The sequence below is a fragment of the Vicugna pacos genome, unplaced genomic scaffold (genome assembly GCF_048564905.1).
Source record: "Vicugna pacos unplaced genomic scaffold, VicPac4 scaffold_103, whole genome shotgun sequence".
Lineage (NCBI taxonomy): Eukaryota > Metazoa > Chordata > Mammalia > Artiodactyla > Camelidae > Vicugna > Vicugna pacos.
The window spans coordinates 2,826,517-2,853,241 of NW_027328783.1; the positions used below are offsets into that span (position 1 = coordinate 2,826,517).

Here is a 26,725-nt window from a genome sequence, read left to right on the forward strand (position 1 = left end):
CAACTGTGATATGAGTGTACTGTGTCCAGTAACTTATAATTTCAAAATACCTCACTGTAAGGGAAACAGTAGTCGCAGGCATTACAACCCACAGAAAGCTAGACATACAAAAATAACTTGTTAAGGCAAGATAACCAATAATGTTTTTAAATATTATACCTGCTGACCCTTTGCAATAAAGTGTTTATTTATAATTCTGTCTGGCTACAGAATAACATCATAATCCTGCATGTGGCTGGTGGCTCCCGTGTTGGACAGCACGGGTCTAGAGTATTTAAATGACTTGCCCAGCCTTGCCCAGGAAGCTCGTGGTGGGATCAGAGCTATAGTCTGGGACTGTTCCTTCCTATCCAAGTCCCTCATGGAAGTTTAGAAGCTTCTCCTTTGGTGCCCAGCTGTCTATCCGTACTTATGACATCTTGTCAGGTGCCCCGGCCTGCTCCTGAACATCAGCCAGAACCCACTTCTGCTCTTTTTTGGCCAGGTAATACCTTCTAGCAACTTCCATTGCCTTCTTGGCATCAGTTTTTACATGGAAGGGTAGTGGCTAGAGAAGGAATTGTGTCCACATGACAGGTTTTTCATAAATATAGTAGGAGTGGTCAAGAGAAGAAAACCTCAGGAATACGAGTGGAAGCAGGTCATTTAATATACCAAATGCGTACTTTCAATGTATGTTTGTGTTTCCCAGGCCCCGCTTGTTCTACTCGTGCATTATAGGCCAACACATCAGGAGACAAGGATTTGGGGCAAGAAATAGCGGCTTTAATTTGTAAAGCCAGCGGAGAAGATGGTAGACCAATGTCCTGGAGAACCATCATCCCAAGTCAGAATTCAGGCTCTTCTTATATTAAAAAGGGGAAGCGGGAATGCTTGGTTGTTGCAAACTTGGTGTATGAATTCTTTGTTGTTAGAATCCTTTGTTCTTGCAGCTCTTCACCTGGGTCAGATCCGTGTAAACCTCCAACAAGCAAATGTTATTTTCTATTCTGTATCTTGTTATCTTTATACGAATGGAAAAGTGATAATATCCTTCAAAGTCAGAGCCTTGAGAATAGGGTCTCCTGTATATTTCAGGATCTAGGCAACATTGTTTCACAAAAGGTGCAGAAACAGCAAGACTAAGCCTAGGAAACAGGGCACAGGTTTAAAGTCAAAGGAACAGATCTAATATGGAGTCAGATTTGTTCTTTCCTATTTCAGTAGTGCCATGGAGAAGGCACTGTGGGCAGCTTTCTGTAGGGTCCTGGAGGCTTTCTCTCTCAGCCTCTGTGCGCCTCTATTGAAAACCCGTCATCGCTATCTGGCCTGCTGGAAAACCAGTCGGCCTGTTTTGCCCTGAAGTTGTGTTCTGTTTATAACTCATCTCTACTCCTTGGAAAACAACTCAATAAAAACTCAGTTGGTTTCCCACCAGCCCTGAGCAGGGGTGAGGGATAGCATGTTATTATTTTATAAAAAAAATATATAAAAAAGTTTTAAAACAGCACTGGGCACATAGGAGAGAGACAATCGATGCTTCCTGGCTTAAATCGAAAATGATGACTCAGTGAGTCTATGGCTGCTGTATTTGCTGAACTAGTTACTCCTTTGCTCCATTACACATTTATTTTAACTGAAAAAGAAATATATGCGTATGGTTAAAAAAATTCAAACAGAGCAAAAAATACTCAAGTGAAAGAAGTTTTCCCTCATCCTCTGTTCTTACACGCCTCCCTGGAGATGCCAATGTTTACAATCCTTTGTGTGCTTTTCCAGATATGCTATGCAAGTTCCCACCAATGTATGTAAATTCCTTTAAAGTTTTACTTATTTTTAACTTTAAGGGATTTAAATCCTCAAGTGGCTTCTGCCACAGTAATAGAAAAGAAGAAATCTGACTCCATATTAGATCTGTTCCTTTGACTTTAACCCTGTGCTCTGTCTCCTAGGCTTCTTCTTGCTTGTAAAACAATGTTGCCTAGAGCCTAAAATATACAGGAGAGCCTATTCTGAAGGCTCTGACCTTTAAGGGTATTTAACACTTTTCCAATCATATAAAGATAACACGTTGCAGAATAGAAAATAACGTTTGTTTTGTTGGAGGTTTACAGGGATCTGACCCAGGGAGATAGCTGCAAGAACAAAGGATTCTAACAAGAAGGAATTCCTACACCAAGAAGTTTGCAAAAACCAAGCACATAGGAAAGCAGCCTGAATTCTGACTTGGGGAGATGGTTTTCCAGGACATTAGTTTGCCATCTAGGTCTACAGAAACTTGCTATTCCATGCCCCAACACTTGGTCTCCCAACTTACTGGCCTGGCCTGCACTGAGGAGAATGAATTTGGACTCAAGAACACTTCTACCTACCTAGCAAGTTGGACACTGGGACTGAGGGCAGCTCTCCCACACACAGGGGCCTACGGTGAGCCCTTGATTATTCCCCGAGGTTGGGGTGTGGTTTACCCAGGAGGGATGGGGACTCTACACCAACACTCAGGCAGTCTGCTCCTTCTGGGGCTCTGACATTTTACCTCCCGCTCCCTGCCAGCCCAACATTTGGGACAGTGGAGCTAAGGCAGAGATCGTGCCTGCCTGTTTCCCAGCGTGTAAAAGGGGAATATGTACTCTTCCCAAGGTAGTTCTGAGAAACAACACCTGCGGGTGCTTGGTTCCCTGAGCAACAGTAAACCTAGCTCCTTGTGGGGGCAACGGGTATGATACCCGTAGGGTTTCTGCAGAGACCTTAGCTGGAGGGCTGGGCCAGGGACGTAAAATATGAGCTGTGGGCAATGACGGGTAAGAGAAGGGTGTATAGGCAGGACTGCTGCCTCCTTCGGGGTGCCACAAGAGGTAAAACGCTTTCTCCCCATCTCTGTTACTCCCCTCCCAATTCCAGATAACTGCCTTCCCTCTGCTCCTCCTGTCCATGTGTCTCCCTCCACTTTTCCCCGCCTCCCCTCCTCCTCCCCTATTCTCCCTCCCTCGGTTCCCCTTCTCTCTCAGGACCCAGAGCGGATCGCTGGCCCTCCTGCGCATGCGCAGTTGCTGCCAGCTGGACCGCGGGTTGGAAGCTCCAGCTCCGAGCCGGGGATCGGCCCCAATGGCTTCTCAGCTCTGTCGCCCTGTAGGCCTTTGGCTACTGCCTGGGGCCGGGGCCTCTGGCTGTGGAAGTGCAAGGTGAGGGGATATCGGGAAAGGGGTGAGGCGGCTGCGGGAGGGCGGTCGGCGTGTCACAGCCCCCCAGGGCGCCAGTCAGCGTGTGTTCAGCTGGATTGCTCGGGCCAGACCCCTCTGCCCGCGCCACCTGCCCCGGCGCCCCGGCCACAGCTGTCCAGGGCCAGGTGTGCCCCTGCCGCCTCTTGGCCCAGCCGGGCTCCCCTCAGTCCGCGGCTGGCGTCCGCTTCCCCTCTCCCGCCCGCGAGTCCTCCCCTCCCGGGCTTCCTCTCCTAGGCCGCCGACCCGTCCCCACCACTGGGCGGGCTGTGTCCCGGGCGGGCGGGGTCTGCACACCCGGACGGGGCGGGCGGCTTGGGCTGGGGCTGGGGCTGGCCTCCGAGCGGGGCTGCAGCCCGCGTCCCCCACCCCGCTCTCCCTGCCCCGCGACCCCGGGGCTGCCTTCCTCTCCCTTTCCCGATCCCTGAGGTCCAGATTAGCGGCGTGGGCGCTGCTCCCCAGGCTGAGAGCCCGCGGCTGTAACTCCCAGCTTCTCCTGGTGGAGTCGGGAAAAGGGAGCGGCAGTGCTGAGGGAGCTTCTGTCTCCTTGATCAGGATTTCTGCCCCAGGTAAGTACCTTGAACACTTTCAGGTGTTATGATGGCGGTGCTTGTTGATGTCACATGTTTTTATACTGAGAGGGATTACAGTGGTGAAAGCAGGGCTTGGTTCAGTTAAAAATGAGCTGAAGGCATGAGGCTGTCTCATCCTCCATCATTCACTCTCCCAGGGTGAAACGTGAGACCGTGGATCTTAAAAAGATACTTATAGTCCCTAACTAGTCCAGCCCAGCTATTGTGTGTTAACAGGAACAGCACAACCTGAGGCATTGGAGACCCAGGGACATTGCACTCCTAAAGAGCTCCTGGCAAAATCTGGTTTGTTTTGTTTTTTTTGTTTGTTTGTTTTACTTAAATTGTGGGACAGACTAGTAGTATAGAGGGAAAAATAATTGGCAAGAAGGATTTTTTCATATAACAGCTTTATTGTGATATTGTTCACACACCATGAAGTCCACCCACTTGAATGTTACAATTCAGCAGCTTTTAGCATATTCACATTTGTGCAACCATTATTATTCCAGAACGTTTTCATCACATCAGAAAGACCAGTTGAAATGCATGACCTATCCACCCCTTCCCAGTGGTGGTTCTAAAGAAGTTTCTTGGCTGTTCCTGACCATAAATTAACTTGTTACATTCCATGAAATATCTGGGAGGAATTCTAATCAGAATTGCAATGAATCTGTCTATCAAAGCAGGAAGAATTAATGTCTTTATGGCATAAACTTCTTCTACACATGAATATATCTGGGACCCTATCTTTTCATCTGTCCAGAGCCAGGCCTATGGGAAATCCTCATTAATTCTTGGGTTTGTGAATGATGAGATTCAATACATCATTAGATGCAACTGTAGCCTTTCACTGAAGAGAAAAGTAACCTCGTAGAAGCCAAGTGATTCTCTGATGGTTAGAATGAGTGACCGCCAGTGCTGGAGTATTCGAGTGGACTTGGTGCTTGCAGAGTTCTCCACCACCTACAGCTAAGGGGATTACCGTGTTCTTTTACTTTTTTTTTTTATGGCGTTGCTTTTATTTTTACTTATTATATAAAATTATTTTTTATTGAAGTGTTGTAAATTTACCATGTTAGCTTCAGATGTACAGCAGAGATTCAGTTATAAGCTTATGCATATGTATATAAATGTTTTTCAGATTGTTTTTAGTACAACTCATTACAAGAAATTGAAAATAGTACCCTGTGCTATATAGTAGGTCCTTGTCATTTATTTTATATTTATTAATGTGTATCTGTTAATCCTCCCTTTCCTGCCTGCTAACAACAGTTTGCTTTCTATGTCCATGAGTCTATTTCTAGCAGCACCGTTTTTGCTAGCAATATATGCTGGTTGGCTCTTTTCTGTTTCAGTAGTTCCATCTTATGTGTGGGCGTTTTTCTTCTGGTGGGCCTGTGTGTGGTTTGCACACGTGATAATAGAGATCTGTATTTGGGAGAACTCCAGGCCTCGTGTAGTCCCTCGTATGGAGTGCCCACTGAACTGATGCTTGAACTTGGAAAAAAACAGTAAATGTTGGAATTTCCACTATGGTTGAGACTTCCAGGTTTCTATAACCTCTTTAGCCCACCTAAATTTTGGCTGCACCCAATACTGGATAATTTGGTGGAACTTCATGGTATGGTGGTGTAGAGACAGGGCCTTGTATGCTTCTTCTCTTTCCTTTTTCTAACAATCATTTTCCTGGGCCTTCCAGGTACTCCCCCAGAAGGGCCCAGGGCTGGCTTGGTGTTGCACTGAGGCAATATTTGTTAATAAGTCCCTTTCCTCATCTCTTCTGAGCCTCCATTTCCTTCTCTGCACAATGAGGGCTTAGACTAGATAAGTGCTTTTCAGTTTCTTTTAAAGCCATGTTTCCTTTGAGAAACAGAAAATTCAAATCTCTCCTCCCATCACAACCCTTTAGATTTTGACACGTCCTCCAAGGAGTCACATAGCTCTTTGTGGTAAATTGACGTGATTGTGATTCCACGTGGCACAGAAAAGACTCTTCAGAGATTTATTGCAGGGAGAGGGCAGGAAAGGGGCAGTATGTCACACTTTCTTGTGTGAGCACTGGAGCAAAGGCTTGGGTTTAAATACAGTGTCTGATGTGGCATCTCTCTAATCTTGCACAATGTGATAAACCTCTATCCCTAGTTTCTTAATGTGTCAAGTTGGGGTGGTAATGTTTTAAGGCTTTTGTGAAACATTATACACATAAGCCATTTGTGTCTCGGTAGATACAAGACCTGCTAGAGAGTCGGAATTTCTTTAAAAATACATATATATTGTCCACATCACTCTGTCTGTGTGTATTTTGAAGTTCCTGGAGGGTGAGGGTTGAGTGTAATGTCCATCGTGGGACAGGTGGCCCATGGGTCTGTGTGCCTCAGATTGCCCCCTCCTCCCCAGTCCTCTTCCTCTCAGTCCAGGATGAAGTTCCCTAGTAGATTTACACACAGGTCTTGTGGAAATGGCTTTTCATTTTATTGTTTCACCAAGGAGGGTTGCCATCATGATCTCTGTGGTCAGGTTTTGGTGACCTGAAGGCTATGCAATTGGGGATTTCTATTTTATAAAAAGAAAAAAATTACAAATACAAAATTAGACCTAGGTTGGTGGCAGGGGCTTTTGAAAGTGGGGACCATTAGCTTTTTTAGCTTCAGGTGCAGTGGCCTCTGGCCACGAGGACACATCCTCATGCTCTGAATTTGGAGGGACCAGTGGGTTCAGTGGGAATATTTACTGAGTGCATCTCATGGGCTGCGCATTCTCTTATTTGTACTGTGTGTTCCTTATTTGAGACGGTGAGCTGATTTAAACTCAATAGCCTCTTTAAAATAATAGACTTTTTATTTTTAGATGTAATGTAGATTCCCATGTAGTTGTAAGAGATAATATGGAGAGGGCCTATGGACTCTTTGCCCAATTTTCTTTAATAGTTCCATCTTGCAAAGTTGGGGTACTATTCATTCGTGACTCACTAACCCTTTTAGGTTTGTGTTATTGCCCTCATTTCTATTTATGAATAAACTGGTATTGAGAGAAGCACACAGGTCTGCCCAGGTCACCCACGTGGTTAGTGAAGATTTGGGTGGAACGTGGGCTTGGCATTTCCAAGCAGTACCATTATGATGGTCTGTGGCAGGGAGCAGCATTCACTTTGCTTGTTTATTCATTCATTCAACAAACATTTATTGAATAAACTCTGTGGGTCAGATGCTTTCATAGGGTTATCTGATTCTTCAGCAGTATGGAGAATCAGGTAATGTTTTCTTTTTCTTTTTTTTTTTAATATGAGAAAAATATCTCTGAGAGGTTATAATCTCCCCAAAGGAAAAATAGCTCATAAATGAGGGGTAGTACATTTGTACAGTTCCTTCTTCTTATGCAGGTGGTACCCTAGGCATTTTACATTTGCAAACTTCCATAATCCAGATATATTCTTGTAAGGCAAGAAGTTTTTTTTTAATTGAAGTATAGTCAAGTTTACAATGTTGTGTCAATTGCAAGGTGGTTTTTTTTGAATTTTGAATGGAGAAAATATTTTTTGAGGGGGTTAATTAAGTTTATTTATTTGTTTCATTTTTCTAAAATGAGGTACTGAGGATTGAGCCTAGGTCCTTGAACATGCTAAGCACGTGCTCTACCACTGAACTGTACCCTCCTCCCCAAAGCAAGTTTTCTTACCCATTATTCTGCACCTTAGGAGTTCAAATAAATTGGCGTTGAAATCCAGATATTTTGATCCTACTATGGTTCTTTTCATTATATCCTGCGGAGGGGTGGGGAAGCAGTTCCTTTATTCATTCATTTATTCAGCAGTTTTGAGCACCGACTTTGCATCAGGGCCTGCCTAGGTGCTTGGAAACAGAAAACAAGAAATGATCCTTTTCTGCAGGGGATGGAAGCCTAGACCAAAAGCTGGGTAATGTGATCTGAGCTTCAGTAGCCATGTGCAGATGCTGAGGACAAAATTATCCCCGATTTGCTTGGACTTCCCTTGCCTTCTGGCTGGTGCACACCAGGTCGCCGCATCCCAGTGAGGCCCGCAGCCCACAGCACAGTATGTACATTGATTTACCCTCCCTTCTCGGCAGGGCCTGCAACATGAACGCCCCTGACTACGTGCAGTGCGCTGAGGACCACCAGACTCTCCCGATTGTGGTCCAACCCGTGGGGATCATCTTAGAGAATTTCTTTTGCATCTATAATGGAATCTCCTTGGTGAGCCAGATCAGACCGTGCGGCTCCCAGTGGGCACTCTGTATCTACTATAGGTATCTCTATGCGCCCGAGAATGGATGGAGTGACTTCCAGACCCACCGCAATGTCATGGGCCTTGTCACCATTACTGACTGCCTCTTGGCCAAGACCTTCTAGAAGCTCCACGCACAGAGGAGCTGTATGGCACCACGCTCTACGACTCTCAGCTCTTTGTCTTTGTGCTGTATGGGGAGGTGGCCGAGCAGCCGCACACCGACGTGGCCTTCAATCTACGAGGACTGCGGGTGGTGGAGAAGAGGATCGACGACTTCACTGAGTCACTCTTCATCTTGCCCAAGTCCAAGTGGCTGGATGGGGACCCCGAAAATTCTGGGGAGAAGACCCCCCTCCTCTACATCCTATTTGAGAAGGAGGACTTCGTGGGACTGGACACAGACAGCAGGCAAGTCAACCTGAAGGCCGGGCCACCCTGGCTGTGTGACAGATTGCTTCCCTACATCCAGAATGGGATCATCAAGGAGGAGGGCTTTCTTGTAGCCAAGGCGGGAAGGAGGTGTAGCCCGCCGGTTTTCAGACGTTTAAAACTAAATCCGCCTTTGTTTCAGAGAGATCCTTTTAGGGTTAGTGTGGACACTTACTCCCCCTTTTCAGCCAGGACACTTGGGGGGACCCCTGGAGTTGCTGTCCAATAGAGTAGCCACAGCTACTGATGTTAGTAGTGCTGGGGAGGAGGCCGGTCTGAGCTGAGATGTGCTGTAAGTCAAATGCACATCAGACGCTGAAACTTGTCTAGTAAAAAGAATATAAACTATCTTGTTACTTTCTATATTGATTACACGTCAAAATGATAGTATTTTACATACAGTAGAATAAGTAAGGTCTGTTCTTAAAATCAGTTACTTGGTTTTTTTTTTTGTTACATTTTAAACGTGGCAACTGGGAAACGTTATTTACATGACTCTCATTTCATTCCTGTTGGACAGCCTGTCCTGGGACAGTTTCATCCCTTTGCTTATAAATGAGACTCTGAATCCCGAGACGCAGAACGAGGTGCTGGTTGAGCTCAGGGTGGAGCCGATGTCTCCTGCCTCCCAGGCCCAGCACCAGCACGGCTCAGGCCCTCTCCCCTGCCTGACAGCCACCATGCCAAGTTAGGACATCAGAAACACTGCCAGGGGCTTCCGAATTAGCTCCTTACGCAGGGAAAGGCGTGTCACGGTGTATGGGACACAGCAGGGAAAAATTCGTCCTCACTTTGTCCCTGTGATTAGGTCAAAGGCCCCACTCTGCCTTGGAAGTGCAGACGATCACTTCTGGGCTGCCTAACCCCTCACCCTCTACTATGTTTCCCTGTGTATCTTTCAAGCTGTCCCTCAGGCAGAAGAGGGTGAGACGTCTTTGCCGAGAGGTGGTCCCCCTTTACTGGGGAGAGTGAGGTGAGCTGTGTCCCCCCGGCCTACGGCCTCGGGCCTTGAGTCTGGAGAGCGCTCATGGCGGTCCCACAGGTGACGGTCGGAGGACATGGCACGTGCTGCCGGGCCCGCTGTGCAGGAGGGGCTCTGTGATTCTCTGTGATTCTAAGGTCAGATTCTACTTTCTTGTTGTTGGTAAGATGGAGGAGAAGATGCCAGAGAATTGATAAAAAGAAAATCCACACCAGTCCTGTGAATGACAGACACAGGGGATCCGTGTCCCACCTGCGTGTGGTGCCTGGCAGGCTCTGGAATAATTTTCACTTCCTCCCCGGACATTCCTCTATGGCTTAAGGAAGGGGAGAGGCATGTCGTGGCCATGATCTGTACTTGTCCTCACAGGGCCCTGTGATCTACATGCCCACACTACACTTCTGCTCCTTGGAGATGAGGTGTCAGGTTTAGGAAACTGGGCACTGCTGAGGGCATAGCTGCCAGAACCGTGCTACACCAAGGCTGGCTCCGTTCACCTCACCTGTCACCTCCTGTTGAGTCCTAAGGCGTCATTCAAGGTAGGTGCATCGGTGCAATGAAAGCAGGGACCTCCTTCACCCCCTGGACAGACTGGTGGGTGTTCAGTGGAAGCCTGGAGCCCTGCCCCAGCCCCACGCCAGTGCCTCCTATTTTGTCATAGGAGGCACTGGTGACATTTTTGCTCAGCAACTGCTTGGCTCTGATTCTGCAGAGCCAACAGAGAATGCCAGCTTGTTTTTGCCTTTTGAAGTCTGCCCTTGGGATTTGGCGGAGTAGCTGGATGTGTGCTTAGCCCATAGTGGTTGACACTGTCACCATTGTTTACCCAGAACCTCGTGTACCAGGCATGGCTGCCGGCATCAAAATACAGCAGCGCATTAAACCTCCCTCCTGGTGGGTCTGTCTGTTCTGGTACCATAAGGGCTCAGCCAGCATCTGAACGTCAGTGAGATAACGTGGCCAGTGAGCTCGGGTCAAGCACGTTCTCCTCCAGTGACTTTTACTCCATTGTTGCTTTTACTATTACACAGTCATTAATTTTTTAAACAATGCTTTGGTTCAGGAGCAGAACCTAATTCTCCCCTGTTCCTCTTGGTGGGAGTGAGTAAAGTTGTCCAGCTTGAAATGCGACCACATTTTGTAGCTCAAAAGCTGTCTACACGCATCTAGGTGAAGTTTTGGTTTGGGGCGCTGACCACGTTGGGGTCCCCCGGCAGCATCGCTCCCCTCAGGCCCCTGCCTTCCCTGGATCAGGAGGTGAGGGTGGGCCTCACCGTCCCTGCGTCCCTGTCCTCATCACACTGACGTAATTTCTTGTAAATGCTGTCAAAGTCATTTTTGTTCTCGTGTGTTTCTAATTTTGGCTGTTCCTCTATTCCTTTTTCTATTTTCCGTTTTCCCTTATACCACCCCGTGAGCATGTTGTTGGGTCTGAAAATGTGGGCTGTGCACACCCTGCATTGGAATAGCCAGATCGCCCTCTGTGCCGTCTCCATCGCTATAAAAAGCAAAAACTTAACAGTTGCCATGATTCGTATATTATCCTAGTCATCTTATTTTCTACTTTTTTGGAATTTTTGCTATGTTAGCACATCACCCACTGGAGTTTGATATCTGTTAAAGTCCTTGCTTTGAGGAACCTGTTAGTTCGTCCTTATATTTGGTAACAAATGCTCTCTTACTAATTTTGTTTATTTGCTTTGAAGAAGTGAGATGCGAATTGATTTAGGCGGCTGCTGAGGGATTTTTTTCATGGAGTATTTAAACTTGGAAAGTCAAATTCTGCAGCACCTTGCTTGATTCTGGCTTTTACACAAACGTGCTCGGCACACGGTTCCTGGCTGTCGCTGTGTGACGTGCGTGACGGCGCTTCCTGGCCGGCGGTCACTGGTGAGGAAGTGGCCGGCTCGGGGGTGAGCAGCTGCAGGGGACGCTGTTGGAGGAAGCAGTCACCGGTTTTTTGTTTTTTGGTTTTTTTTTTTTGCATTCACCTTCCCAGTGCCATTTACTTTACTTTGCATTCATAGAGGGGCAGGAGCGGGCCTAAAACCATGCCACTCTTTTGTTCCCTTTATGAGGCTGGTTTTTCTAAGTATCAGGAAAACATTGCCTTGTCCTAAGTAACTGGTTCACTTGGATCTGGTGGACACAGGGACCGCTAAAGGGGACCGTAGCTTCCTCTCTGCTTCAGCCAGTGGGCATTCAGAGCCGGGTCTGTGGTTTGCCTCAGCAGCCGTGCAGGCCTCCCTGCACCGGCCTTTACTTTTACCCCTTTTTGGCAGTAAATAGCTGACTCTGTGTCTGTTGCAGCTGATGTCCACCACTGACGGCCGTGTGGTTATTTTGCGGCAGTGAGTCTCCAACACCCCTGTCAGCCGTGAAGGGACCTTGCATTCTCACCCCGACCCTGGTTCATCTCACCCAGGGAAAGGGCTTGGCCACCACCGTCATGCTGGACATGAGGCCTTGTTTCTCCTTTCATGCTCTGGTCCAAATGTGGACACTTCATCCTTCACTGACTTGGTCTCGCTTGAGACAGTCCAGACTTTCTGAAAGAGTCCATCACATTCTGGGGGGGAACAGAACAGAAGTAAGAGTCGCAAGTAGGAGTCTAGGCTGTCTGGGTTGGCAAATGCAGGCTGGGATCTGTGATGGCCGGTCTGTGCCCTGGAAACTGGCCTTTCCCGTGGCTCCCGAGAGAAAAGGGGTCGGAGCGAGAACAGACTTGCCTGGGTTCCTACCATCCTCATCTGCTCACTGACAGGAGTGTCAGCTAACTAGGAGCTCCCCCAGACCTCGGGCCCTTCAAACCTCAGATCACGGGAGATCCTTGAGTCCCTTCTTCTGGTCCTTCTTTGTGAGAATCCAGTGCCTTCTGAGGTGACTGGCAGCAGGAGATGCCTCCCCCTCCAGGGAACTCCCTTCGGAGGACTGTGACTCAGTGCACCTTGCTGTGAGCTTGTGGGTTTCCATCGTGCTCCCTGCAGAACCAGACTTGAGACTGGCTTAGCGACAGAAATAACAAGACTGATTCCAGGGCAGGGCCAGGTGGCGGGAACAGTGGAAATTGAATGTGACCTCAAACACCTAGGTGGGTGCTGGGGCTGTTACTAAAATGGGGAGCCTGGGAGGTACCTGCCAGGAATCGAAGTCTAGAGTAAATGGTGGACATAAGGCCTTTTTTTTTTGACATATGGCATTTTTAAGATGCCATTTGTCATCCAAGTTAGGACTTCCAAGAGGCACACGTGTCTATGAGCCTGGGGCTCAGGTGAAGGAGCCGGACTAGAGATACACATTGGGATTCGTCATTCTTAGCTGGTGTTCACAGCCGTGCAAGTGGATCAGCTCATCTCAAGAGGTGCAGACTGTGTCTGAGGGGGGGCAGGGCTGTGCCTGGTTTGGAGGAAAGCCCGGACCATGCAGCTTTGGTGTGTCAGTCAGCGGCGTTTGTGATTTTCAGAGCAATGGCATTTATCCTTAAGGTTCTGGGGGGTGGGCAGGGCCACACAGGAAGAAATCTGAAGAGAGGGTTTTGGCCACGTGTGCGCGTCTTGGGACGATCCAGAGGCTGCAGGGTCCAGAAGGGGAAACTCCTCAGAAGCTGGAGTCGGAGTGGGGAGTTGGGAGAATGTAGTCACACTCTCCTGTGATGAAGGGAGGGAGGCCTAGGGAGTCCGCACCCTAGCGGACTCTCTTTCCCACGAACAAAAGGCAATCAGACAGAAGATTTGAGGTAAGAAGTGATGGGCGTTGGGAGAGGAGCCAACCTGGAGAACGGTGGTTGAACAATTCTTGAATAGTCTCCCTGAAACATAGAGTTAAAAAAAACCCAGACTCTTAAGAATATTGATAGTGACTGGGGAGGAGGCATTTGTTTTTCTGACCTCCTAAGGGTAAGGTATGTATCCGGGGATATACAGAAGAATCGGGCAGTCTGTTCCTGGGGCTTCACCCTTACCAGGGGGAACAGTGCAAGTTTAAAGGGGGAGAAGGGCAGCGGAGGGAAACTAGCCAGGTCCCGTGTCACGTACCAGTCGGCCGCCCTACTTGCGTGTTGCATTCACATCCATGCCTCCCAAGTGGGCGGTGGCAGCCCCGTTTTGAAGATTGGGAAGCCTCCTCAGAGGTTTAAGGAATTGGTTCATTTAGCAGCTAGTAAATGCTGTAGCAGGATTCCAGCAGGGCCTTGTCAGACTTCAAGGGCATGTTCTCTCTACTAATTCCGTTTGTACCTGAAATGGTGAAGTGAGTCAGTTTCGGAGCCTTTCAGAGAAAGTACGCTTTAAGTGCCTCAGGACTGTTGCACAAAGCTCAGTGTTCTTTCATGGTTCGGAACCACCGCAGTGCTTTTTGCCCCACAGATGTAAGGTCTTACTCCTTTGACGATGGCGTGGTTGTAAATGACATACAGGTGCAAAACCACACTTAGCAGCTTCTGAAGGGAAACTCTCCTGTTCTCCCTTGATCGGCTTTCTTCCACGGGATGTAACTGTGCTGCAGCTAAGGCCTGAGCTTTCCGTATGGAGTGAGGGTTTGATACCCAAATTTAGCATAAAACAGTCAGATGGAGAAAATCGAAGATGACAATATATTTTGGGGTTTCATTAGACAAGACATACTATCTGTTAATGGCTCATAAAGCTAATGAAATTGAGTACAGAACATTGCATTTCTTACTTTCTACTGAGAGCTGTCTTCCAACATAAGGTTCTCTGCTTTGGAACTTCAGCTCAGCCACTAGGGCGCCTGTCATTGTGTTGGTGTGATTGCATTTACACAGTGCATGTAATCTGGGCTTCCTTAGCCCCAAACACTCCAGTGCAGAATCATAGGCTGTAGCCATCACTTAGTTATACAAATACTTCTAAAACTATATGATACCAAAAAAAATAAATAAATAAAAATAAAGAGAGAGAGGGAGATTGCCTTTATCAAAGTTCCTTTGGATTTTAACTGCAAAGTGTTGTTGAGCAGCTCTGGTTTCCTTTGGATATGAATATATACATTTCTTTGCATGTAACTTGGATTTCAGGCTTGAACACCAAGCTCTTGTTTTCCATGAGCCACAAAAATCATAGCCAAATGACACACGTATGAAACAGTTTATTCTTTTTATCTGAGACAGAATCCTTGAATTTGGGACTTGAGCTGCGACTTTCCTGTTTGCTCTTCCCACCCCTCTTGTCACCTCACTCCTTTTTCCCACGTGGCCTCCAAGAGGTCATGGTCTCATAGGAGCAGGTGGACAAATACCAGTTGGTCGCCAAGCAGTGCTGCTGTAGATGGAGCCCAGCCAAGAGCTAAAGGACATCATCAGGGAGGACTTCCTGGAAGAAATTGGCTCTACATTCAGTTCTGGGGACAGAGTAAGAGTCAGCCAGGGGAAGGAATCAAGAGGGTGACTCAGGTGGCAGGAGCAGCCCGGGTAGAGGCCTGGAGGCTTGTGGGGTGGGGACTCGGGGAGACTGCCCTGTGTGGTCCAGGGTGGTGGGTGACCCTGCTTTGAAGGACACTGGAGAGGGCCTAGGGGTGGAGGGCTTTGGAGGAGCTTGGTTTTTACTAGAACTGACACAGAAGAGGCAGTGAAGGGTGTCAGCAGGAAGTGACCCTTAGGAGAGCAGCTCTGCCTGTCCTTTTGAGTCCCACCCCTTCATTCTTTTATTCACAACACACGCAATTCTGAGTGTCTAGGGGAGAGGGGGTGGACCCACAGTAGTAAGCAAAATGTACTTGCTTCTTGAGAGCTTAGCAGCGTCAGAAGTTGACTTAGATTAAAATGTTTTATTAACACAGCAGGGCACCTAATCCAAAGTGCGGAGGTTGGAGGGAAGGAAGACTTCCTTGACAAACAGTTAAAATGAGCCTGGAGGCTAGTGGGAAGTAGCAGCAGGTCACGGGGCCCCTGAGGTCACTGGGGACCTGGTACTGAGGTGAGGATGGACAAGCAGGGTCGGGGGTGGGGCTAGAACTCTACCAGGGAGCCTCTGATGGGTTTGAAGTGGGGGAGATGTAATCAAATTTGTGCTTTGGGAAGGCTGCCTTGGCTGTGTGTGTGTGTGTGTGTGTGTGTAGCGGGGAAGAGGGGGAGGGTGTCACCAACTGGGAGGGTCATTAGAAGACCATTCACAGGCTCGGAGGCCACCAGTGGGAGAGGGGCGTCGGGACTGCTTGGGGACCGCAGGGGCAGAGTGGATGCCGGGTTTCCTTGTGTGGAGGGCTTGTTAGCGGGGTCGCTCTAGCGACACCTTGTGGCTGGAAGTAAACAGATGGAGGCCGCCAGGTGGACTTACCTCTTCTCTCCTTCCCTGCCTTGTGTGATGATCTTAGCTCTGCCAACATATGGAACAGAAGAGCTAAGTTCCAGAGTAGCCCAGGACTTTGCTGGGCTCGTTCAAGTGAGAGCAGATAGGATTTAGGCTTGTGTTGAGATCTGTAAGTTAACTTAGCTAGAAACGTCCTGTCTTTTGGATTTTCATAGGGGTAGTAATTCTTGATAAAGATTGCTTTCTTGGTGAGAGGAATTTTAATACAACTGATGTCTTTCTCAAAAAATATCTTATCTTTTAAGAAATTTAATATTCAAAATAATAGGAATATTTTAAAATGATAAACTAAGGCTTTCGTGTAGTTTCTTTGGTTTCTGAGTTGATGTGTAGGTAGACCCTTTGCATTACATAATAGCACATCTTTGACAGTATTTAAAGAGCTGTTAGTGAGCGCCCCCAATTTGAAAGCATCATTAAAGCTTGCTCTGAAATAGTGAAGTCATATAGGTCTTGTTTGCAGAAGCCAGATATTTGGTTTATAGTCTGCAGCATAGCTCCCTTTATAAAATAATAATAGATTCAAAATTAACAAAGTGGAAAATAATTGATTTTTTTAAAAAAATGAAACATAAACTTTCTTGTGCTATTGTTGCAACTGGAAATTTTGAAAAGAAAAATCCTATTGTAATATCATCTAAGTGAAATACATATATGTCTGTCACATTTGAATAGTAACTGCACAGTGGTTTTTGAAGTCAGGATCATTCCAGCTCAGATACTGGCAGTGATGGTTGCTGGTTTTCAATGGAAGAGCCTAAATTTGCTTTCTTAGCTTTATTCTTTTCTTTTCTTATATTTTCTTTTCTTTTCTTTTCTTCTCTTTTCTTTTCTTTTCTCTCTCTCTCTTTTTTTTTTTTTTGGGTAGTGCGAGGTTTGAGTAGTGCTGTGCCAGCATGATTTGGGGGCAATTTGTGGGCAGATGTCGTGCAGCAGCAGTGAGATATTTCCATGCATTTTACTTTCCGGACATCACCAGGGAACATGTGTGGTTTGTGCCTGCAGGATGGGATGCTGCAGGACTCCCTGGTCCATCAATGTTATGTCTTGGAGCTGCTCCGGTCAGTGAATGATTTTCTGTGGCTTGGAGCTAATGTGGTCTGATGCAGATGATCAGATGTGTAACTAAAGTACTGTTACTTGAAATAAGAGAAAAGCTAGCAAAAATGTCTCTAAAATACAGGATGAGGGAGGAGAATTGGCTGAGCTGCTTGCAGTGGGGAATATTCTCAGGTGACTCCCTCACTGTGTCTCCTGTCACTATCCCCCACAGCCCTGCATGGCAGTCCTACTGAAGCAACCATGCACTTTCTCAGAAACGCGCTGAATTTCCTTGTGCCTCTGATTGTTCACTTTTTTTTTTGAAAGCACATCTTGCCCTTTGCTTAAATGCCATCCCTGCTAGCCACCACTTACACTCATTCTTCTGGACCTCGTCCATATATAGCTGCTGAATGAAAGAACAAAATGTAGTATCTCCATTTAGTGGAATATTATTCAGACATAAGAGTGAATAAAAAAGAAAAAATAAATAAAGGGGAATATGAAAAAAGCCATCTGCTCTGGGTAGTCCACCCTGACTGCTCAACCCGGCCTTTTCCCTTTGAAACCCCACCCCTTATACCCCACTCTAACTATTTTTGATAGTATTTACCACCTTCTAATAAAGTTTAACATTTTCAAAAAAAAAGAGGCATGCTGATACCACTTCAACATGGGAAAGCCTTGATAACAGCACGTTAACTGAAAGGAACCAGACACAAACGGCCACATATTGTTGATTTCAGTGATCTTAGAAATGCCCAGAATTGGCTCATGCAGTGGCAGAGAGCAGATGATGGTTGCAAGGGGCTGGGTGGAGGGGGGTTGTGGAGTGACTGCTAGTGACAGGGGTGTTCTATTGGGGTGATGAAGTGTTCTGGAAATAGATGGTGGTGAGGGCTGCACAACCGTGAGTGTGCAGAAGACTGCTGAGCGCTGTCTCTGGGAGTGCTTGTTGTTGGGGCGGCTTTATTTTGTTCTCATCCTGTAATGTGAAGGGTCATCTTGTGCTGAGACCATTCAACTCCTGTGAGTGGTAAGGCTAAGAGACTTTGCAGAGTCATGTTTCTTTTTTCCCCCTTGCTGAGTGTAGGCAAAAATGGTTTAAGCCTGAGAAAGTGCTCCATATGCAGAAATGTCTTTCAGTTTTGGCTGGTGTAAAAATCTTGTGAGCTTTTTAATCATTTAGGACAGTCTGTAGGGGGAAACAGCCTGTGAAGCCTGGGTGAGACTTGGAAGAGCCACGCTACCCTCCCAGACACGGGTGGGGATTTCACCCCCATTCAGGCAGTGAAGGGCCAAGACCCGTGAGAGGAGTTGACAGTCATGAATATTTATGTGTATCCGCTGCTTCATCTTGGATATTAATTTCTAGCTGAGTCATTTTGTGGCGGCAGCCTCATCCTACATCAGGAATTTATAGTATCTGCTCTTTGAGGTGAAGAGCTGACAGACTTGATTATTTAACAGTCTATCTTGTATTGATATCTCAGATTCCTTTGTCAATCACAAAACAGCAGAAATACAGACGTCCTTTAATGCCGATGTGACCTGGAGCAGGTTTAGTTTCTGTACCTCAGTGACCTTATCTGCGTGTGGGGAAGATGATAACAGTGCTTCCCTCAGAGGGGCTGGTGAGAGGAGACTGAGAAGCACAAATGGAAGACTTACACGAGATGCTCATGAATGACAAAATTTATTGCTCTCAGCCTGGTGAGGCCTCAGGGGCAGAGATGTCAGAACAGAGCAGTCCTAGCCGGAGTTCGATCCGCATTGGCAGGTTTTATGATCACTATCACCACTGTGGGTTATCAGGTAGTTTTAAGACTTGGTAATATGAATTCATGAATAATGTTAAAGACTAGACAACTCAGATCCGGTTTACATAGTTCTCAAGATTTCCTGTGAGAAATGGATATTTTTTCCCCATCTTAAATCTGAGTGGATTCTCTAAAAAAATTCTGTAGTCCTCCATCTTTTTCCTTTAATTCTCCTTTTTTTTAAATAAAAGTTTTTAAATGGAGTTACTGGGGACTGAACTGAGGGCCTCATGCGTGCTGAGCACATACTCTCTCAACTGAGGTATACTCTCCCCCATAATTTTTTTAAACTTTACTTTCTTAGTATTCAGAGGTTAGAGGCCTCTAATTCTTTTTTTGGAGACTTGTCCATAAACCGGTAAATCTAAAATTAATGGACAAAATTTGGTTTATTAAAAAAATCATTAGAACTTTTATCAATCCATTCAAAAGGAAATGCTTATTGAGTTAAAATGTTTCTCCTTTATGGTGATTTCTAATTTTTGGTCTAGCTTAACTTATTAAAAGTAATCCTCATCATCATAATGACCAAGCTTGCTGTGAGTGGACACCTACCAAAGGCTAAACTGTTTTTCTCATGTTTTACTTCAAAGCAGGTGTTTGACGGTAGGTATCAATGTCTCCTTTTTGCAGCTGAGGGATTGAGAGGTGGGCAGCTTGTCCCAAATCAAACGCAGCTGGCGGTGCCTAGCTCGGTGCTGGAACCCAGGCTGCACAGGATGCATTCTCAATTTCTCCTCTGATCAGCCTCCCGTTGAGTGGTTTCCCGAACTCCTGTGAGTCCATAAATGACCGATTTTGGCGATCTCAGCCTGATGAGGCCTTCAAAGGAGAGACACCAGTGAGAATGTGAGACAGAGTGGCATAAATTAAAATTGTACATTTTCACAAATGTTGCATTCTCAGGTAATGACTTAAATAGTTTATGTTTTCTTTATATTAGTGCTATGTAAGCACTAAAAACAAAACATTAAAAATGATTATAGTGCAAAATAGGAGTGGGCTTTGAAAGTCCAATCATTGCTAATGATGTTGCTTGTTTTTCTCTAGTGGTGCTTATTGACAGAATAATTTACAATGACTGAATTTGTTTTATGTATGTAGTCTTAGTATGGAGGAAAAGTTTGTCAGTGCATATTGAAAGTAAAATCTTTACTCTTTTCTTTCCTGATGATAAATATGTACGTTGTTTCCATGGCTTAAGTATATTTCCTCATTTGTGAAATTTGAGTGATGCCGTTTACCATGTCTGACTGTGAGAGGTAGACGCCTTGTATACAAAGCATCCAAGAGCTGCTTAGTAAAAATGTGCTGTCACAATGACAGATAGTTTAGAAGGATCAACTGTGAATACTAAAGAGGTTGGCTTGTTTCTGATGCATATTCAATATGGATATATATGAATATGGCTTAAAGTAACAAGGATTCAGGGTTTTGTGTGTGTGTGTGCGTGCAGTATGAAGTTTTAATGAAATCTGTATCATTCTATTGAGACAGGGACTAGTTAAATTGACTTAAGCAGACGACCTTGAAGATTATTTACACAGAATGTGTATTGTTACAACTCAGTGTTCATGCTGCCGTGTAACTATACACTCAGACATTTAAATTCGTAGGACTCTGACCAGAAGCATTAAGTTTAGAAAAATCCACATTGATCATTTTCAGGGAATAAGCTTCTCTCTTTTGTGATTAAAGAAAATTTTGATTTATTTTTCTGCACTCTTAATAGGTTTTAAAATATCAAAACATTGATTTGACATGTCAGCTTTTTTAATAGAAAAAAGCTCATGCTGTTTTAATATGTAAATAAATGTTTTTGTATTTCAATACACTTCTATGATTTCCTGGCTCTTTGAGAAGTATTTTGCAAGATACTTAGATTACCTCCTGTTGGAAAAATACAGACATGACTTTTATGAATATAGGCCTAGTACAGGTCTGTTGGTTTTTGCTACAGTGCAAGACATGAGGACTAGGAGAGCAGTATGTGCTACATAAGCTTTTAGTTATCTGATTCTTGTTTCTGATCCACAGGCAATTTTTGTGTTGCACCTTTCCAGGCAACCAGGAAGGCCTTTTAAGCCATAGGTGGCGCTGTTACACCTTCTTACAGTCTTAAATTTCCTGTTTGTAAAGGAAGTCTTAAACAACGTTTTTTTTTTTTTTTTTGATTCCTTTGCTTAGTGCTTCAGGGTAGCACAATGTCCATTATGTCTGACTACCTGGAACTATTATTCTGCTTATGTCTTAGTTTTATTCTATCATCTCGCTGTGAACATTTCAGACTTCCTGTGCAAACAGTTGCAACATCGGACTTTTCTTGCAGTGTTAGAAACCAGTGAGCCGGGATTTTATAAAAGAGCTAGAAGCGGCCTCTGGAGCACCTTAAAGCTGAAAAGTGTACTGAGTTCCCTAAGTATTATCCCCACCGCTGTGTGTCAATGGGTGGTAGGAGATTTGGTACATATACAAAGGGGTGTGGTGTTTTGACTTGGGTTTGCGTGCACGCGCTGCCACTGAGCTACGTGATCCTGAGTCAGTTCTTTCTGAGTTTTTCCCTCGTCTGTGAGATGGGGACACTCATTTCTGCTTTGTAGAATTGTGAGAATTAGAAATTATGTAAAGTGTTTAGCACAGTGTGTATGACAAGAGGGCTCATAATCTTAACTGCTGTTTGGTGTGAAGCCATCATTTGATAGTCTTTGGCAATTACTGAGAAACAGGAAAATAAGAAAAGCTGGTTTTATGATGAAAGATATTTGAGGAGGTTCCATAGTTCCTATACACATAATTTAGCATCAGCAGAGTCAGGACAGTTACACAGTCGCCCTGAACCAATGTTAAGCCACAGAATTTTTGTTACTTCATATATGTTGGGGCTTAAGGGGACCCAATACTTATACACATGTTGTGTCCAGCAGCCAACTGAGAGATGACAAAGAAGAACAGGCAGGCGATAAATGTCTCCTTTATTACTGATGAAGCCACATTCTCCATGAAATTCAGGGCTGTGGGAGAGTGAGTGTCATGACACTATGTCCCAGAATTAGAGACTTACGCAGTCCCAGGTAACTCTGGTCCACAGCGAGCATTCCCTTGAGAGATTCTGACCCATAATGCACAGGACTGTCTTGCCATGGAACTGAGCATCCCGGCTGCTTCCTAAGGGTGGCCAACACTGGAGGGGAAGGAAAGCTTTCATATGCCCTGCTTGTCTCCCCGGACTCACACCTCAATCTGTTAGTGTGAGGAGGGCTAGCCGTGGGCCAGTGGTCAGGGGTGTGAAGGGAGAAGCAGTCTCCCATGGACCAGAGGAGTGGGGAGGAGGGAATCCCCCCTCAGATTAAACAGGTGGTGGCTTGAAACAGAAGGGTGCTCCTCAAGAGTTTATAAGAGGGGAAATAAGGATTTCCTTTGGGACTCAGAATAGTCATGAAACACAGAAGATGATTAGATGGGAGACTTGTAAATCACTTTCTTATTAAATTGAAATTTGTTGGGCACCAAAAATGTGCTACATTCTTTTCTGAGAGTTTTACAGAAATGAATCCTCCAATTTTCACAACAAGTGAGTAAGAAAGATTTGATTGTTATCCCAGGTTTACAGTGTGGAAATTGAGGCACACAGAGGGTAAGTAATTTGGCCAAGGTAACAGAGCTAGTAAGTGGCAGAGCTGGGATTTAAATCCTGGCTATCTGGTTTCCAGGCTCCCAGGGATGGGCTTTGGGTGTTTACAGGTATCTGCATCCCTGGATCTCTGTACCTCTGCATCAGTTAGACCAGAAAGGACAGGGAAAGTGGAGTTATACAGGTACTCACAGTCGTGTTTCAGCCACTGTCCATGGAGTGTGCCCCGTGATTGGCATTAATTGTTTTCCAGGCAGTAGATCTGTTCTTATAACAGAAATTTAGTCCATTGAGTTAATCTAGAAACCCTTCCTGCTCTGCTTCTGTCCACGCTTGCCATGTGACTGCCTGCCCGAGATTGGGCCGTGGAGGAGAATCTGTACTCATGGTTGAACTCTGATATTTCAATCTGGTTTGTAGTTTCACATCTCCTGTTACATTAATAAATTGAATTTCTGGTTTTCTTGCATCAGTGTGTCATAAGTTTGCTTAATGTGAAACCAGTCCATGGGAGCCGAGGGGTGCTGACGGTATAATTTCTGAGCATGTGGCATTTCTACCCGTGCAGAAATGGCTGGAGGATGTCCACCTTCCTCACTGATTTCTCCCAGCAGCAGGGTCCTCTCCCACCCCCGGATGTGAGGATGGGATCTCTCTGAGTAGGCCATTCAGAGGCCGAGTCCACCAATCAGATGAAGTACCTGGAAGTGGGTTTAATAGAAGAAAAGGGCTTCCAGGTAGTCCGATGGGCTGTTTGAGTCCGTTTGGTGAAAAGATGTCCACTGTCTGTGGTTGAGCTGCTTCTTTGCTGTTTAAAAGTCTGTATTACATGAAGGGATTTTAAAAAGCAGAAAGGTGTGATTTCAGGTGGTACATCCGCACCGGTGAGTAGTGCTGGATGACCGCCTGTGTGAGGAATAGACAGAGTCTTACAAACTTCATAAAACAGCTTTTAAAGCTCTTCCATCTGAGTGCACTTCGTATGGGGTCCAGTTCATGACTGGTCGCGCTGAGAGGGCACGTAACTGATGATGGCAGAAAGGACACGGAGGCATCAAAAAGGTCCCAGACATGTTCTGTGTTTAGAGGATGGGGCACAGAGTAACACATTTGAGCTGGTTTTTCATTGAACACTTTTGAGTATTTTCTAGGACTCCCCAATCCCCCATGGTTCCATGCAGCTGGGTGTCCCCTCAGTGCAGCTCTGTCAGCGCTTGCCCTGGGCTGACGCGGTGTCACGGGGAGCAGGACGGTCAGTGTCCCCGGCTCCTCCGAGCTCCGTCTCCTCATCCGCAGAGCCGGGTTTCTCATCCGTGTCTACTTAGTAGGATTGCTGAGAATCACACGTGATGGTTGTCAGGTGTGATTTGTGGTTGTCTCTGTGATTGGCATATAGTCAATATTTGATAGAAACACATGTTTTTTATTATAATTGTGGCTCCTAGATTGCAGTGGTTTTTAGTCTGCATTTATTTTTTTATATAAATTTATTCTTATTTTTAAGTAAGCACTTGTATTTATTTATTTTCATGAAGGTACAGGGGATTGAAGCCAGGAACATGTGCGTGCACAACAGGTGCTCTACAATGGAGTAATACCCACCCTCCTTGTCTGCACTTAAAAATAAATATTTCAATACACAAAATATTTCTTAAACACCATCATGGGTCCTATTTTCTGCATAGACAATTGAATACATATGCCATCTCAATAAGAATAAATGTCATAGGGACATACCTTTCTAAATCTGTTTACGTGTTTTAAAACGATCATAGCTAGTGAAAAACACGAGTCTTGGATCCACTACTTCTTAGGGTCTGCTTTGCCATCATGGGGAATTACATTCTACAGAGAAGGCTAATTGGATCTCATTGATATTTGGATGATTTTGCAATGTTCAAGGCTTTCAAAAGCTGACCGTTTTGTATTTTAAACTAACTACAAAGTTATCTTCTAGAAGTTGTAAGTCCTTAGCTTGTGAAGTGCCCAGTAATTCAGTTTGTATATGTCTGTGTCTCTGTGAACGTGTATGTGTGTGATTTCAGGAATGTAGCAATAAGTTCCATATAGCCTTCTGAAATCTTTCTCCTCCAGTTCAAGGTGTAGGTATATATTTACACAAATAAATTGATACTCTTTTGTGATTTGGCATATTGGTGGGAATAAGAGGTTCTCATAATTGTTTCAGAAGGGTTGGGGAGCATGAGCTTAGAAAATGGGAGGAGATAGAGGCAGGGAGGTTCTTTAAACTTTGTGCAAGATGAGAAACAGTAGCTTTTCTTTTTTCTTCTAAAGCAAACTGGCACTGAATTGTAACATACTAATACTCAGAATTGCTTTTCTGATCAGAGACAAGTGCCTCAGATTTTTCAAGGCAACATGAATGATGAAATGTGTTTTAGCAGTTATCTTTAAAAGTAGTTTTATTTTTCAAGTATAAGTCTATAGACTGTTCTTTTTTTCCAGCTGTACAAGAATTTCTCATTGATCCAGGTACGTGATCAATGTGTTTAGTTTCTTTGGGTTATTTATTTTTTTTAAGTGCTTGATTCATTCTGGTGTGAATGAATGTTTAAAATTTCTGGATTTTGATCTTTAAAACTTGCTGATTTATCAGAACTGCAAAAAACCTGATGTTTGTTCCTTGTTTGGTGGGGCAACCTATTGATTTATGTTGTCTGTTATAGAGGGAAATTCTTCCTCTAGCCTGTAGATAATTAAGTGAATGGTTTGCAGTGTGCCTTAAAAATTATTTGAATGCATTGAGCATGTTTGTCCAGTGAATTTTGGATTGAGTCATAATAATGACTTTGCTTTGATTCTGTGGCTTTTGTCCTCTCCACAAGAATTTGAATTCTCTGTTGCATTTTGTATTCGTGTTCTTAACAGGGGAAGGAATTTTGCATTTTTTACAGAGGTGGGTTTTCCTATCCCCTCTGAATTCCTTCTGTAATTGATACAGCGAAAATCTGTTATTGCAGTGCTTAATTATTTCATAAAAAAATTTTTGGCTTAATCAGAAACAATGACAAAGAATGATAATAAAAAATACGAAAACCTTCCTTCCTTTGAAGAATAGAAATGAGGTGGTCAGGCTCACGCATGCTTTGTACCTGACACACTTACTCTCATGTCATTGTGTATCATGAGTCGGAGATGGAGTTGCTTCAGGTTTATAGATTTTTGTTTTAACATTTGTGTTGAATTCATTCTCTAGGCATGATGATTCCTGTTGCCTTTGTGGAAAGTGTAGATGAAGGGAAACAAATGCTTTGTTTTGTTTTCAGGAGGCCTGAGATGCTGATGAGAAAAGAGTAGAGGGTGGGCTGAGGAAAATAGTGATAGACCCTCACCTCCAGGCTGAAATTGATGAACAAAGAAATCAATTAAGTGTATTGGTATTTGACTAATAGAAGTCAGACAGCCCAGACTGTCTAGTTATGCCCAAAGGAAAGTACTGAATTCACCTGCAGAATTAGGTGCTTTACCATGTAGAAGCAGCTTAGAGCAATCAGAAAAATCAGTCTTATGATGAGATATAAAAAGAATATAATATCTTTTATTTCTGAAACTTTTCTACATTAAGTTGTGTAGAGCTAAAATTAAGTTTCAAGCACCAGGAGTTAAGAGTTTAGGTGGTTCTGTGGGATCATTATTCAGGGATGTGTCTAGACCCTGCTGGAGTGGCCGAAGCTGGCAGGAAAAGATCCAGAGCCAGGATTTTTCATCCTAGGATGTCCTCCATAATGGTTCCATGTGGGAGCCCATGATTGAGTTAACAAGTTGTAACACATCCCAGCCGCCTGTCAACTTTAAGAAAAAAAATGTGCTTATTAACTGCTTTAAAGCAAACACCTGTGCATCCTCACTCCTGTCTCCTTGCCATAAAAAGCAGAGACAATGCCTTGCTTGCATATTTGAGGTTATAGATAGCACACTGCTTATTGCACAGCAATGACCCAGGCCCTCAGCTATAAACGCCAGGCCTGTGTGGTGTTAGATAGTCTATTATCCCCAAAACAGGGACCAGGCTGGTCTGGTGGTCTGCTTTGTAATGAACATGTCTAAAAAATGTATCTTGTTCCCCTCAGCCCATGACTTCCCTAAAGGTAAACTAAGCCTTAGTACTCATGGTGGAGTCTACAATCTCTGTCTCATCCCTTCTTTCCCCAAGTTCCTGCCTACTATCTCACAACTGTAATTGACTTTTTACTTTGATTATACACAATAAATATGGGAGCATTTGAGAGACTCGTGGATTTGGCTCCCTAATCCCTCTCGCTTTCTTTCCTTTTTCCGCAGTCTTGAGAAATTCATTCCGTGTCGGTAAGACTTCCGCCAGCCAGAACCCACAGTTCCAGGTGAGAAGGATGCAGGCTTTATCCCTCCTACCCGAGGGAGAGAGAGGAGATAATTGAGATATGCTCCCCTGTGGTCCCTTCCTGCCCCAGGGCCACTCCAGTTCACCTGCAGCCTTC

General features: G+C 45.0%; 1 protein-coding gene across 7 annotated transcripts in view; it reads left to right on the plus strand.

The window, feature by feature from the left end:
• The first annotated feature begins 2,885 nt into the window (after positions 1-2,885).
• The window catches only part of LOC140694720 (uncharacterized), a 153,367-nt gene continuing 129,527 nt past the window's right edge, over positions 2,886-26,725 (plus strand). Inside the window, exons 1-3 of one of the 7 annotated variants that reach the window (XR_012070329.1) lie at positions 2,886-3,161; positions 3,688-3,766; positions 7,858-8,133. The gene's annotated coding sequence lies outside the window, so the exon portion shown is untranslated. Of the gene's footprint in view, positions 3,162-3,489; positions 3,767-7,658; positions 7,824-7,857; positions 8,290-26,549; positions 26,609-26,725 lie in introns of those variants that run through there. The other 6 variants (XR_012070326.1, XR_012070331.1, XR_012070325.1 and 3 more) reach the window with 6 other exon arrangements.